Genomic DNA, 12,457 nt, shown 5'->3' with positions numbered 1-12,457 from the left:
AGTTCACTGAGCAAACAAATGGAGAGGAGAGCATTGTTGATGTGGAGGGAAGGAGGAGGGTGGAAGGAGGGTGTGAGGGGCAATCAAAAGGTGAGCTTCTGTCCCCAGTCTACAGGGGATTCCTTGAGCAACTCCTGTGTTGGAAGCTGTAGAATTGCTGCCAACTGGGCCATGAGAGGCAGCAGGAAACTGCTTTAGGCAGGCAGGACCCTCACCTGGAGAAACAAGAAATGCCTGAATTCCAAAGGTGGGAAGTGAAGCTACTGATTCCTTGCTTTCAGCGAGGAGGGCTCCCTTGGGTCCAAGTGTCAAGTGAAGGTTATTCTACACACACACATGCACATACACACGCATGCACCATGGACCCCGGAGTACCTGCACTCCATCTCCTCAGCTAATTCTTCTGTAAGCTTTTTGGGGCGGAGGACTATCTATCCACCTTGGTATTTAATAGTTCCCTCTGCACTGTGCCTAGCATAGCATATGGTAGTCTTTTAATAAGGGCTTCTTGACTTGAAAGCACTCTACAAGGAGAAATAAAGATAGGGTCAGTTGATTTGGGCAGACACTAGAAAACAAGGCTGGGGGAAATTCCATTCAGGATTTCTGGGCTAGTCAACAGCAAACTAGCAAATGGACTGAAACCCCATAATTCTCCCAGCCTACTGCCAGAGTATCCAGTGCCCTCTCTGGTCACCATGAGGCCAATCTGAGAAGTAAGAGGAGACTTCACAGGATATGGAAGCTAAGGCCTTGCTAACAGGGCTGTTGGAAGGTGGGTCTTCATCTGCTCTGGCCTGGCCCACATAGGAGCCAGAACTAGGCAGGGACATCCCTCATTGCAGGGGTTATCTGGGAAACAGGCACTGTTCACTCCAAGGACTGCCTCCTTATCCCATAATAATGCCTTGGCTACTGTGCACCCATGTTCCTGAGTCCATTTACACAGCATGATATCAGGTCTTCACAAGAACCCTGTTAGCATCTTGGTTCCACATTTGGAAGCTGTCATAGCTATTCTTACTTGCAAGGTATAGACTCAGGGTATACAATCTCAAAGCATCCTTCATCTTTATTCTATGGAGTTAGGTTTCCTGTGGTACCAGTCACACAGACAACCATGTGAATGGTGCCCCCTGGAGCTGTGCAAAGCAGTGTCTTTGCCTTCCAGATAAGAATTTTTATCCCCATTTCTTGAATGTGAAAACTTAAGTTTCCAGGAAGGTTAGGTGACTTCTCCCAAGCTCCCTAGCTTGTAAGTAGCAGAGGCCAAACTCAACATCAAATGAATCTGGTGTCAAAAGCTGTTTTCTTTTGACTCCATCCCTCTCTTGGCCTCCTCTCTATGCCAGCCTACCCTGGGAGGATAAATTGGAATGTTTCATAAATGGCAGTTGTCATATCCCTGACTTATCACGGGACATCTACGATGAGCCAGATGCCAGACAATGGGCAAAGACGTGGGTGATGGAAAACAAGCATATGAGTGATGGAAACTTGGCTCTTGCCAAGAGATGAGAATGAAAAATCTCTTGACCAAACCTTGTGTCTGAAGCTGCTAGTTCCCACTCTCAGTGAGACGGTTTCCATCCCACCCTAGGAGGTTGGGAACAAGGACAACCCCAGGCCCTCTGAGAGGCACACTTGCCAGAAGCTGCAGTGTAAGGAGGACCCAGTGTCAGCCTGCAGCCAGCCCCACCCTTGGAACTGGACTCTGGAAGGACGACTGGTTGGACTGTCTCTGAGCTGCCCTACTGAGGCTAGACCCAGACAGAGGACATTTGTGGACTCTGGGGTGGGAGGAAGCTACAGGGAAAGGCAGGCCTCCAGGGCTTGGGCTGGAGGAGTAAATGACTTTCAGAGACATTTAGCTTGGTCACCCTGCATCCATATCCTGGATCTGTCACCTAGTAGCTCTGTGGCTTTGAACCAATCATTTAACTTCCTTCTTGGCTTCGATCGCTTAACCTATAAAATAGCCTGACAGTGGACCTGTGAGCATCTCTTGATCCCTTGAGTTAGCATAGGGGTCAAGGGCATGGACTCTAGAGCCAGATTTCCTGGATTCAGACTCCAGCTCTATCACTTGCTTGGTGATCTTGGGAAATCTTCCCAGCTTCTGTTTTCCTCCTGTGCCTCAGTTTCCTCATCCATAAAATGGGGATAATGGTAGTACCTAACCCTTAAAACTGTCATGAAGATTAGAAATGTACAGTGCTAAGAATAGTGAGTAAGGTTATACCATGAATATACAAAATAAAGCTACAATATAAAGTTCCTGGCAGTGTTGGTTGTTATTATCATCTTGTGGGAAGATTCCATACTTGGGGCTGACAATATGGCAAGGAGCAAGACAGACCTAGCCCTAGCCTCATGGAGTTTGAGTCCACGATTGAAGGAGTTGCTGTTTTTACAGCATTTAACATGGTGTCTGTCCTTGGGGACTCCATACATCATGATTCTTATCACTATTATTAATGGATGTCAGACCCTTTATGGCGTTTAATCCACTCAACTTCTCAAGTTCTTTCCCTCTTGTTGCAAATATAAGACACTAAGTCTCAGGGAGGGAGATTAGGTTGAGAGACGATGCCATCTCCCTCCTTTGCTGTGATGCTGGTCGTTTTTAGCACCAGCTGCAGTCAAGTCATTGTCCCCTGCTAGCTGCTTCCCTGAGTCACTGCCCAGCCGTCAGCAACAATCTTTGGAGGGAGGAGGGTGGGAAATGCAAGGAAGAGAGAGGATCTGTGTTTGAATCAATAATCCCATTATGAATCTGTCACCCATGAATGTGTTTCACCTTTTTTTAATGCTCTTGTGTATTTCCAGCTTATCCCTGAGAGTAAACCTTGTCTTTTGTTGAGCTGGACAGTTGTCCTGAGAGAGTGTCCTGACAGAGTCCCTGAGCTCCAGCTCTCTTATCCCCCTGTCATCAGACATTGGACCAGATATCCCATCCCCTCTGTTCAGTACAGGGCTGATGCTAGGAGAAAAACAGGAGCGATTTTGATTCACGTTGAAGTTATACACAATGAACCTTTATTAAGTTCTGGACTTTTTCACACTGTCTCAACAAATCCTCCCAACTATCCTGAAAGATGTGTATCAATTTTCAAATGAGGAAACAACCTCAGAGAGGCTAGGTGACCTCCCCAGGAATCTGCAGCTGCCAAGGGCTAATCAGAGTCCAAATCCGCTGTATTCTTGTTTTCTTAAAGATGGAACCAGAGCCTCAAGTGGAGGAAAGGACCTTGGGTATAGGGAGGCAAATTATGCCCCAGCAATCCTTTGAGCCACCACCCTGACCCTACCCCAGAGAGAAAAGGAAGGGATACCCCCAAGGGGTTAAGAAGGGCTACTGAGGTCAAGGCTGGTGAATCTCCAGAACCTTGGTCTAACAAGAGCATCTTATCTCAAACACTTGGGCTGGATTCCTTCTCTTAGTTCTCCATGATATAATCTATACCTTTTGGACTTTTCTTGGAGGGTTCCAGGGAGTGAGAGGGAAGGAATCGATTCCTGACACTGCCTTCAAGACAGCCTTAGAGACGATCTCGTCTCTAGGTAGGTGTTCCAGGTGTCATCTATCCTAAGATCCCCCAGGATCTTATCCCAGTAGGACACCACCCACCTGGTTTCAGGTGCCCACAGCTCCCTGCCCATGCCCTCCCTCAGCTGTAACCATTCCTTAGCCTCTTGAGGAAAATGAAAAACATCCCACATGTATCGCCCTTGTCTCTTCCCCACTGTTCACCTATGGGCAGTGTGGAACAAAGAAGAGCAAGGCTTAGAGGACCTGCCCCACTACCAGCTTGCCACGTGCCTCTGGACTGTGTCCAGTCTCCCTGCAGTCTCAAGTGATGGGTCTCGGAGCCCCAATTCCACCATGAAACTGGAGAGGCCAGAACCGTGCTTTCCCAGCTTCCTCTGAAGCTGGGACACGGTCATGTGACCTGCCCCACCCATGAGAAGCAACCGCCCTGGACTTTGACTCTGGAACCAGTGACTACATCTCTGTTGCCCTGAGAGGATGTTTGTTTTTGCCCTATAGGAATGTTGTGAGGCAATTTAGTCAAGAACCTTCAACAAGTATTGACGGAGCACCTACTGTATGCCAGATACGGGTAATAGGAATACTGTGGGGGTAAAAGAAAGCAAAGCCCCCGTGGTACTTAAATTTTAGTTTGAGAGATGGTTAACGAACAGGCAAGTAAGTAAGCAAATGAGATAATTTAAGAATTGGAAGTGCTAGAGAGAAAACACAGTAGGGTGAGGGGTTTTAGACGGACAGCAAGAGGGATCTCTTTCGGATGCAGGACAGAGAGGGGTTTCTGGGGTGTCCACATTTGGGCAGAGACCTGAGAGGTGGAAACCAGCCAGGTTGGGGGCTGAGGCAGGTGGCAGGACTGGAGAACAGCTGAAGAAGAATCAGGTGGGCGTTTCTAAGGAACATCAAGGAAGCAAGGGAGACTAGAAGGGAGGGCTGGAGGTCAGGTGAACCTTTGAGGGGAACTCAGTTGGTCGGCAGGGGTCCGGGCCTGCAGGACTTTGTGGGACTTTGGATGGTATCCCCAAAGGGAAGAGAAGCTGCTGGCAGTTGTGAAACAAAGAGGCCAGTCAGGAGGTGGACTGTGCAGCCCAAGCCAGAGAAACCATTGGTTGATTTTAGAGTATGAAGGTGGCAGAGGGGAGAGAGGCAGGGGATGGATTGGGGATTACTAACAAAAAATTTGAGAGCAGCAAGCGCTTTCCCAGGCAGAGTACAATTTTTAAAGCTCAGAGATGTTGGAGCCCAGAAGTCTCTCTGATGCTTCTACTATCCTTAGAGACCCAGCAGCCCCCTCATTAGGCACAGAGCTCTTCCCATGGGACCTTGATCTGGTTCAAGGGCATATCCCTGTGCCCAGACATTCAGCCTCCAACTACTGATCAGAATTGGGAGGGAGGGCCAGATTCAGGCAGGTCTTTGTGAACAGTAAAGCTGCCTACAGAAGCCATTAATATTAAGCTGTTGTAAATGGGAGGAAATGGCCTGGAGGAGGCTCACAAAAGAGAGACAACAGGCATATGTCCTTGAGGGTGACTTTACCAGAGACCCATGAGGCAGGTGGGAGCAAGGGAACCATGGCAATGCTACATCCAGTCAGGGAAGGAGAAGAAGTGGAAGTGCAGAGGTGCCACTGAGGTCTCATCCCACAAAGAAATTTCCAGATTCCCTACTTACTGACCCTCTGGAGTGGGCAGCTTTGTCCTTACTAGTTGCACGACTTTGAGCAAGTTACTTCACTTCTCTGAGCTTCAATTTTATGATGCATAAAATGAGTTGTTGTGAGGTTTACATGAAACAGCTACAAAATCCTATAATAGTCATTTACTATTTTGTGGGCTGCCCAACATCTGAACTTGATCCCTATTTGGGAGAATTCCCCAACTTATGAGTCCTAGTGGAAGACAGAGCCCCAGTTCTGCAACAAAACTGGAAATGCCAGATACTTGCTTTCCCAGCTTTGCTTGCAGCTAGAACATGACCATGTGACCTGGGCAGCACCAGTCAGAAGCAAACATCCTGGATTTTGAATCCAAAGCCGGTGAGACAAAGAAGCAAAAACTGTGTGAGAATCTCCTCTGGTAGCAATGTGGTTGCAGTGAGACGCGAGCTGCAGACAGGTTTGCAGCAGATCCTTGCCCAGGGTTGGTGGCGGCAGCAGTGGGAGCTCCAAGAACTCAGGATCCAGTAAGGGGTGCAGTAACTGCAGTGGCTTCTACACCAGACCAGTGCTATGACAGGATTTTAGGCATTGATTCTAGATTCCACACCTCCTGGAGAAATTTTGAACTACTCAGTATCGTTCTGGTAAATTCCTTTGTGGGTCAAATCAGACAGAGTTATTTATAAACCTGAAACCAAGCTATTAAAATTGTGGGTATAGTACCTAACCCCAACACAGTCCAACCGGGGAACCTTAATTTCCCTTAATAATCTAATCTGGATCAAATTTGAGCTATGAATAATATGGGGTTATAAAGAGCAGGACTTTGGAGAGAGATCTCCTAATAAAATCTGTTTCTATGTGTATAGCTAAGACTAGTAGTCGCCTACTCAATTTCTATTCTCTCCTCTGCCTTGGTATCACATTTTATTCAGAGTGGTGATGTCCATAGATAAAATACTACATTTCCCAACCTATTTTTTCAGCTACAAGTGTCCATTTGGTAAAGTTGTAGTCAAAGAAATATGAGCAGAAATCTTAAGACGTTTAGTACATACCTTTTTTGCTCTTTCGCCTTTCTTCCAGCTTCCTGTCTGGAATACAGTCCTGATGGCTAGTGCTTCAGCAATTGTTTTGGGCTGTGAGGTGAACCTGAGGATGGAAGCCAACATTAGGAAAGTGGAGTGAATAATAGGAGTCTGCAAACCTGAAAACTGAGGAGCTACCATATTCTGCCCCCAACAAGCTTTTTTTACACAGAGAGAAAAATTTCCCTCTCCCTCCACCTACCAGTGTCTAAACCACTGGGGGTCTTTGTTACTAGAGGCTGGAAGTGATTCTTCACTGATACCACAGAGAAGCATTGAAATAAAATGTTTTGACCTGGGTGGGGGTGGGGGGATTTAAGGGCTTGTCATCACAGCAGAGATCTGGTTTATCTCCAAGTCCTGACAGATGAAAATCTCTCTTGGATCTGTCTCTCCTCTCCAACCTCATAGACGTTGATGTTCACTTGATCCTCTTCTGTGCTATCTAAAATACCTTCTTGAGTGGTAGACCCTAGAATCGCTTTTGTAGTGGTTGAGGTAGCACCAACCTGACTTTGCTGCAGGGAAGCCACTTACTTTTTTGTTCTGGTGTGTTTCCACGATGCCCAGCATGCAATTTGCAGGTAGATCTGCAAACATGGCTCCATTCCTGCCTCCAGGACTTACTGTATGCTATGGGGTGAGCATTTTAGCATCTCTGTACCTCAGTTTCTTTACCTGTAAAATGGAGATGGTGATGCTTGAACTGGCTTTCTTGGAGAGCTCTTGGAGGAAAATATGCATGAAAGTATTTAGAAGATGGTGAAGGATCACACAGAAGTCTGGTAATCTTTTTTCTGGTTACAAATGATGGCTCAGAATATATTGACCATCTCATTTGCAAGCTTGCATTCTTTTTTCTACTTCATACTTGTCCACAGTTGCAACTCATCTGCCCACCTTCCTCACTCTTCAGTCTTTTAAGATCTGCCCTAGATTTATATCTGTTGACTTGCTATTTTACTGTGTATCATTCATAGATAGCTAGCATTTATTTATTGAGATTTACAACTACCTCTGGCAATCTCAGTTAACATTTATCGAGTGCTCAGCACTGTACATGGATTATCTTAGTCAATACTCAGAAAAAAGCTATGAGATGGGTGTTTCTGGTTTTTTTTTTTTAACTGATGAGGAAACTGAGTCATCATATGATTATGGTCAGGCAGCTAGTGAATTCTGTAGTCAGTATTTGAACCCAGGTGAAGTAAGTCTTGTGGCAATAAGGCGGTGTCAGTTCAATTACTCTAAGAAAACAGATGCTGAGACTGGGTTAGGAACGCAATGGTTTATTGGGGATGGAGGTAAGGGTAACACCTGTGAAAGGTCAGGGAGAGGGGGAGCAGGACTGGACAGGCAGAGTCTCAAACCACAATGAAGATCTGACAAAGTCTCAGACAATCTAACAGGGAGCTCCAGAGCAAAGATTGCCCCTTAAAGGAGTCTTGAGTTGGGCAGAAATGGTTAGGCCCTAGGACCTACGCTCATCATGCCCAGTCACTCAAACACTGCAGTGAGCGATTATAACTAGTAGTTCTGGATCAGGTACTTGAATGTTACTAAGAGAGTAGCTCTTAAATACTCTCACCACAAAAGAATAACTGGTAACCATGTGATGGTATGGAGGTGGCAGTGAATGCTATGGTGGTAATCATTTTGCAGATTATAAATGTATTGAATTAACATGCTATATACCTTAAACTCACACAGAGTTATGTATCAATTATATCTCAATATAGCTGGCAGAAAAAAAAAACAAAACAGCACTGCAGTGGGTCTGGAAGAGGCTACAGCTGTTGGCTCTCTGCTAACCACACTCCTGCACCTCAATGGCAAGTTCTTTCTTGAAGGGGGGTCCGACCAGGGCAGCTCCTTGGTTTTTACAAATAAGGTGTAACAACAACTCAGATGGTTTATCTTTTGCTCTGGGTCCTGGGGGTCCAGGCACAGCTAGGCTTAGCTGTGAACTGTGGGTTGGTTCCAGGTCTGTTTCATACATCTTCTTCTGGGACTGTGGCTAAAAAGCCATGCTCTTCTAGCAGAGTTCAGGATGAACAGAGGCAGCCAAACCACACAAAGCTGTTCAAAGCCTCTTCTTGCATCGTATAGGCTAACACCCCATTGGCTGAAGTTGGTCACATAGTCAAGACCAGAGGCAGTGGAGTGGGACCATGATCTCCCCCAACCAGGGAAGCCCTGAGAAGGGTAGAGAGGGAAGGAAGAATTGTGGACAAACACCTACACTATCTGAGCAGCCATCTGGCACCAAAATCCACACCTTGGCTATTTTGTTTTAAGTGGCTAGTACCGCAGCTGATATGAGCTATTAGGTACAATGGCTGAAAGCACAGTTCTGAAGTCAAATGGCTGGGGTCAGACCCTGGCTTCAACACTCTCAAGCTGTTCCGTCTCAGGCATTTATGAGACCTCTGGGAGCCTCAGTGTCCTCTTTTGCTAAATGGGGATAAGTAACGAATCCACTTTATAGGGTTATGAGGAAATGAGAGAATGCGTGTAAACCCTTTGCCATGGTGCCTAGTACAAGGTAGGCACTCACAAATGTTGTATTTACTTCTAATCCTTACAACAACCTTGTATAATGGTGCTGTTTGTTTATTTATTTACTGGCTGTGCTGGGTCTTCATTGCTGCATGCAGGCTTTCTCTGGTTGAGGCGAGCAGGGGGCTACTCTCTAGTTGCGGTGGGCAAGCTTCTCATTGCAGTGGCTTCTCCTGTTGCGAAGCTCTACAGCACGTGAGCTCAGATGCCCCTCGGCATGTGGGAGCTTAGTTTCTGGACCATGGATCAAGCCCCTGTCTCCTGCATTGACAGGTGGATTCTGAACCACCAGACCACCAGGGAAGCCCACTAGCTGTTTGTTAACCCAGAACTGTGTATTATTCTGAGAACCCATCACCTTCCCTGGGTGCTATGACAAGTTCCAGCAATGGTCCCCCTCCCCCAAGTCCTGTAACTGTTTCTGTCTTTCCTCAGCATTTGTCCATCAGACCTCAGGCTTCAGGACACCTCTCTGGAAAAATCCCATCCCACCCAGCACCTCCTCACATTTCCAGTCAGTTATCCTGGGGAGAAGGTCACCCACTCCCACATGGCCAGGAATATCTTCCAGTCCATACCAATTGCCCAGAATCACCACTTGGCATAGTCCAAGGGTGGGGGTGGGGTGGGTGTCGAAGAAAGTAGGAAGAGAGACCCCCCCCGCCCCCATCCCAGGGCTCCCCAGAGGGAGGAGGGACTGTGGTGGGTGCAGAGTAGAGGAGGCCAACACAACACGGAAAGTCAGCCAGCAAAAGGGTTAGCCCCACAATCCAATTCTACTTAATATCCCGTAATAAAATGCTGTCAACATGAGTTTCCTGTTCAAGTGGATTTGTTAAGAAGGCTGGGCAGGTCACAGATGTGTTCCGGCCTCCTATGTGTGTGTGTGGGGATGCCTCAGGCACAAGAGCCTCTCCTCACCTTTTCCCCTCTGTAGTCCAAAGAAGCTCCCAGAAAGGGGGCTGTCATATTTGTCTGTACCCGTCAAGTCGGTTGATGGCTCACACAGGGGTCCTAGAGCCCCCCGGAGGGGAGTGTGTCTCCTTTTTTTTTTTCTTCTTTTCTTATTTGAGTATGTCACCTTTTTTTAAAAATTCTTTTCTTTTATTTGAGTGTGTCTCCTTTGATAAGCATCCTGCCACGAAGGCAGAAAGTATTATTTTAAGTGGGGGATTCAGACCTGGACCCAAGGATGGGGAGCAGGGGTCCCAGGTGGGGCGAGGCACGTGTCAGAGCCCCCAAATCCCACCATGATGGATGAACCACGGGTCAACCCTGGGGCCACCTAGGGGACAGAGAGCTGTTGAGTGAGAAGCCTGTAGATCCGGCGTGAGATCCGGCGTGGCCTCAGCCCTCTTGAGCGACAGCTCAGGGGTGACCCCAGTTAGTTCTTCAGACTGGCTGCTGGCTACCCCGCTGCCTTCCAGGTTGACCCACTGCTGAGCTTTCCTCCCCTTGGGGGACTGGGGCACAGGCCTGACCTCCCCAGGGAGGTGGCCAAGCTGCCTAGGGAGCCTTGAAGGAGAGTTTGACAAGAGTTTACTACCGAGTGGTCACCTTGGGTCAGAGGTGAGGGCTGTCCTGACGTCATATTGTTGAATCCAGGGGAGCTGGGTCAGGGGGCAGCAAGGAGGTCAAGGCCATGGAGAGGGGCTGCAGAGGGGTGGAGACTAGTATTATCAGTATTTTCCCCTGAGTTAACGGGGGGCCTGGGGAGTTTAAGAAGTTAAACCAAGACCTCACGTAGTGAGGGGCGTCACTGGGACAGGGGCCCAGCTCTGTCTGACCCCAGATTGCCCCCCACCTCCTTCCCCACTCCCCCCACCATACCCCCACCCCAAGCCAGGGGTGTGGAGCGATGCCTAACTCAATAAGAGGCTTCAGGATCCCAGCCTGGGCTCGGGCTCTGCAGGGGAAGCTGGGGCGTCTGCAGAAAGGCGCGGGGCTCAAGTCGAGAGGATGAGGTCAGGCCGCGGCTCCTCTCCTGGGCATCTGTGGGTGGGTGACCAGCTGGGGGGGTGTGGGGGTGAGACCAGGGGAGGGGGCAGTGGGCCTGGGGGATGAGGACGGGAGGCCTGGGCTTCCAGCCCTTTTGTGAGCCCTTTTAATTCGTGTAAATGAGGGTTTTTAATTTGTTATTCTGGGTTTTATTTCTATTACCATCTCATTTGCCTCTAAACCCTATTTCGCCCCAGCCTGGACCGAATTCCATTTGATGCATTAGGACTAATTCTCCTCCCAAAGGGTTAGATGTTTTCTCCCCACACAAAAGTCGCTTATTTTGGATAAAGAGACGATTAGATTTATCTTTAATATTTTAATGGCAGCTGGGATTAGCGGGCAAACAGCCCTGACTGGGGTTGTTCCCCGCGGATTAGGTTCTGATAAACTCTCAGATGGGGAGCCCCCACCTCCACCCCACCCCACTTTCTGTTTTCCACAAAGTGCTTTTTATTATTTTGGGTTGAAAAAAAAATTCCCTTGTCTTTTGGAACATCATAAATTCCATTTGCTGTTTTCTATTAAATCAAGTTGATTAAATTCGTTGTGACTCTTTGCACATAGATCTTTTTAATTTTAACGTCTCCAGCATAAAATCTTTAATGGTGCAATTCGAAATGGCTGCAATATACAGTGCAGGCCTTGATAAAGCAGATGGAAATGAGGTTCTTCCAGGAAGGGGGGCTGTCAGGAGGGGCTCAGTCAGGAGCTGGCACAGACCTCCAGGAGAAGCCGGGAATGACTGCTTCAGGTCAGAGAGGCAGCGGTCCCAATCCCTGTTCTGCCATCTCCTAGCTTCAGGGCCTTGGCCAGGGCTTGCTGTGTGGGTTGTAACTTCAGCTGATGCTTACTGCTATGCTTCCGCTGTGCCTAGCGCTGTGCATGCACCGTCAATAATCCTTTGCTCAAGATCACACAGCAAGTTGGTGGCAGAGGTTGAGTCCAGCTTGTCTTCAGCCAGTGAAGCCTCGGCTCACCTCCAGGAGCCTCTGTTTACTCATCAGTGATATGGGAGCACTCAGTTGGGGCCCTGGGTTTCAGGAGCTTGGAAAGATGCAACGCGGTCCACTTTGGGAATGGTACAGGGCTGGATTCTTCTTGAGGATGGCAGGGGAAGGAGGTGGCAGCGAGGCCGGCCCCTGAGGCCCAGAGGCCCCCTCATCGCTGAGAAGAGCTGAGTTCTGAGACCCTGGGAAACTTCTGTGACTCCAGGGTTGGGGAGAGAGGCACACAGGGGCTGGTCTCCCCCCACTCCCCCTTTCACCAACAACCAGCCCTCCAGCCTCCCACCTCAGGCTTTTCTCCCTGGCCCTCCGGCTCTAATCCTGACCTCATCAAGTCCTGGGAAGGGTTGATCCACAGGAGCAAATCCCTCATTCGGAGGGACAAAATCAGCTTAATTTGCAGCAATTTGAAGCAGGTCTTTGCCAGGATTTGAATATCAAATTATCCCACAGGCCAGGCTGGCCCCGGGAGGCCTCCTGCCGCAGGATGGATGGATGTGCTCTGGGCCCCACCAGGGAGGCTGTTCTGGGCTGTGTGTGCATGCAGTGGGGGCTCGGTGGGCTGTCCAAGGGTGCTGGGGAGGGTGAGGTCACA

The 12,457-nt window shown here is 48.5% G+C and overlaps 1 protein-coding gene across 1 annotated transcript in view; it reads right to left on the bottom strand.

Annotated features, from left to right (window-relative positions):
• Nucleotides 1-3,016: 3,016 nt before the first annotated feature.
• Nucleotides 3,017-12,457, bottom strand: part of LIN52 (lin-52 DREAM MuvB core complex component) — a 145,599-nt gene continuing 136,158 nt past the window's right edge. The window contains exons 6-7 of the transcript XR_014059265.1: nucleotides 6,269-6,362; nucleotides 3,017-5,820 (exon numbers count right to left, since the gene is read on the bottom strand). The gene's annotated coding sequence lies outside the window, so the exon portion shown is untranslated. The remainder of the gene's footprint in view (nucleotides 5,821-6,268; nucleotides 6,363-12,457) is intronic.

The sequence above is a fragment of the Giraffa tippelskirchi genome, chromosome 7 (genome assembly GCF_054371585.1).
Source record: "Giraffa tippelskirchi isolate mGirTip1 chromosome 7, T2T-mGirTip1v1.2.pri, whole genome shotgun sequence".
Taxonomy (NCBI): domain Eukaryota; kingdom Metazoa; phylum Chordata; class Mammalia; order Artiodactyla; family Giraffidae; genus Giraffa; species Giraffa tippelskirchi.
The sequence above is the reverse complement of the archived record's forward strand: the minus strand, read 5'-3'. Positions and strand labels throughout refer to the sequence as shown.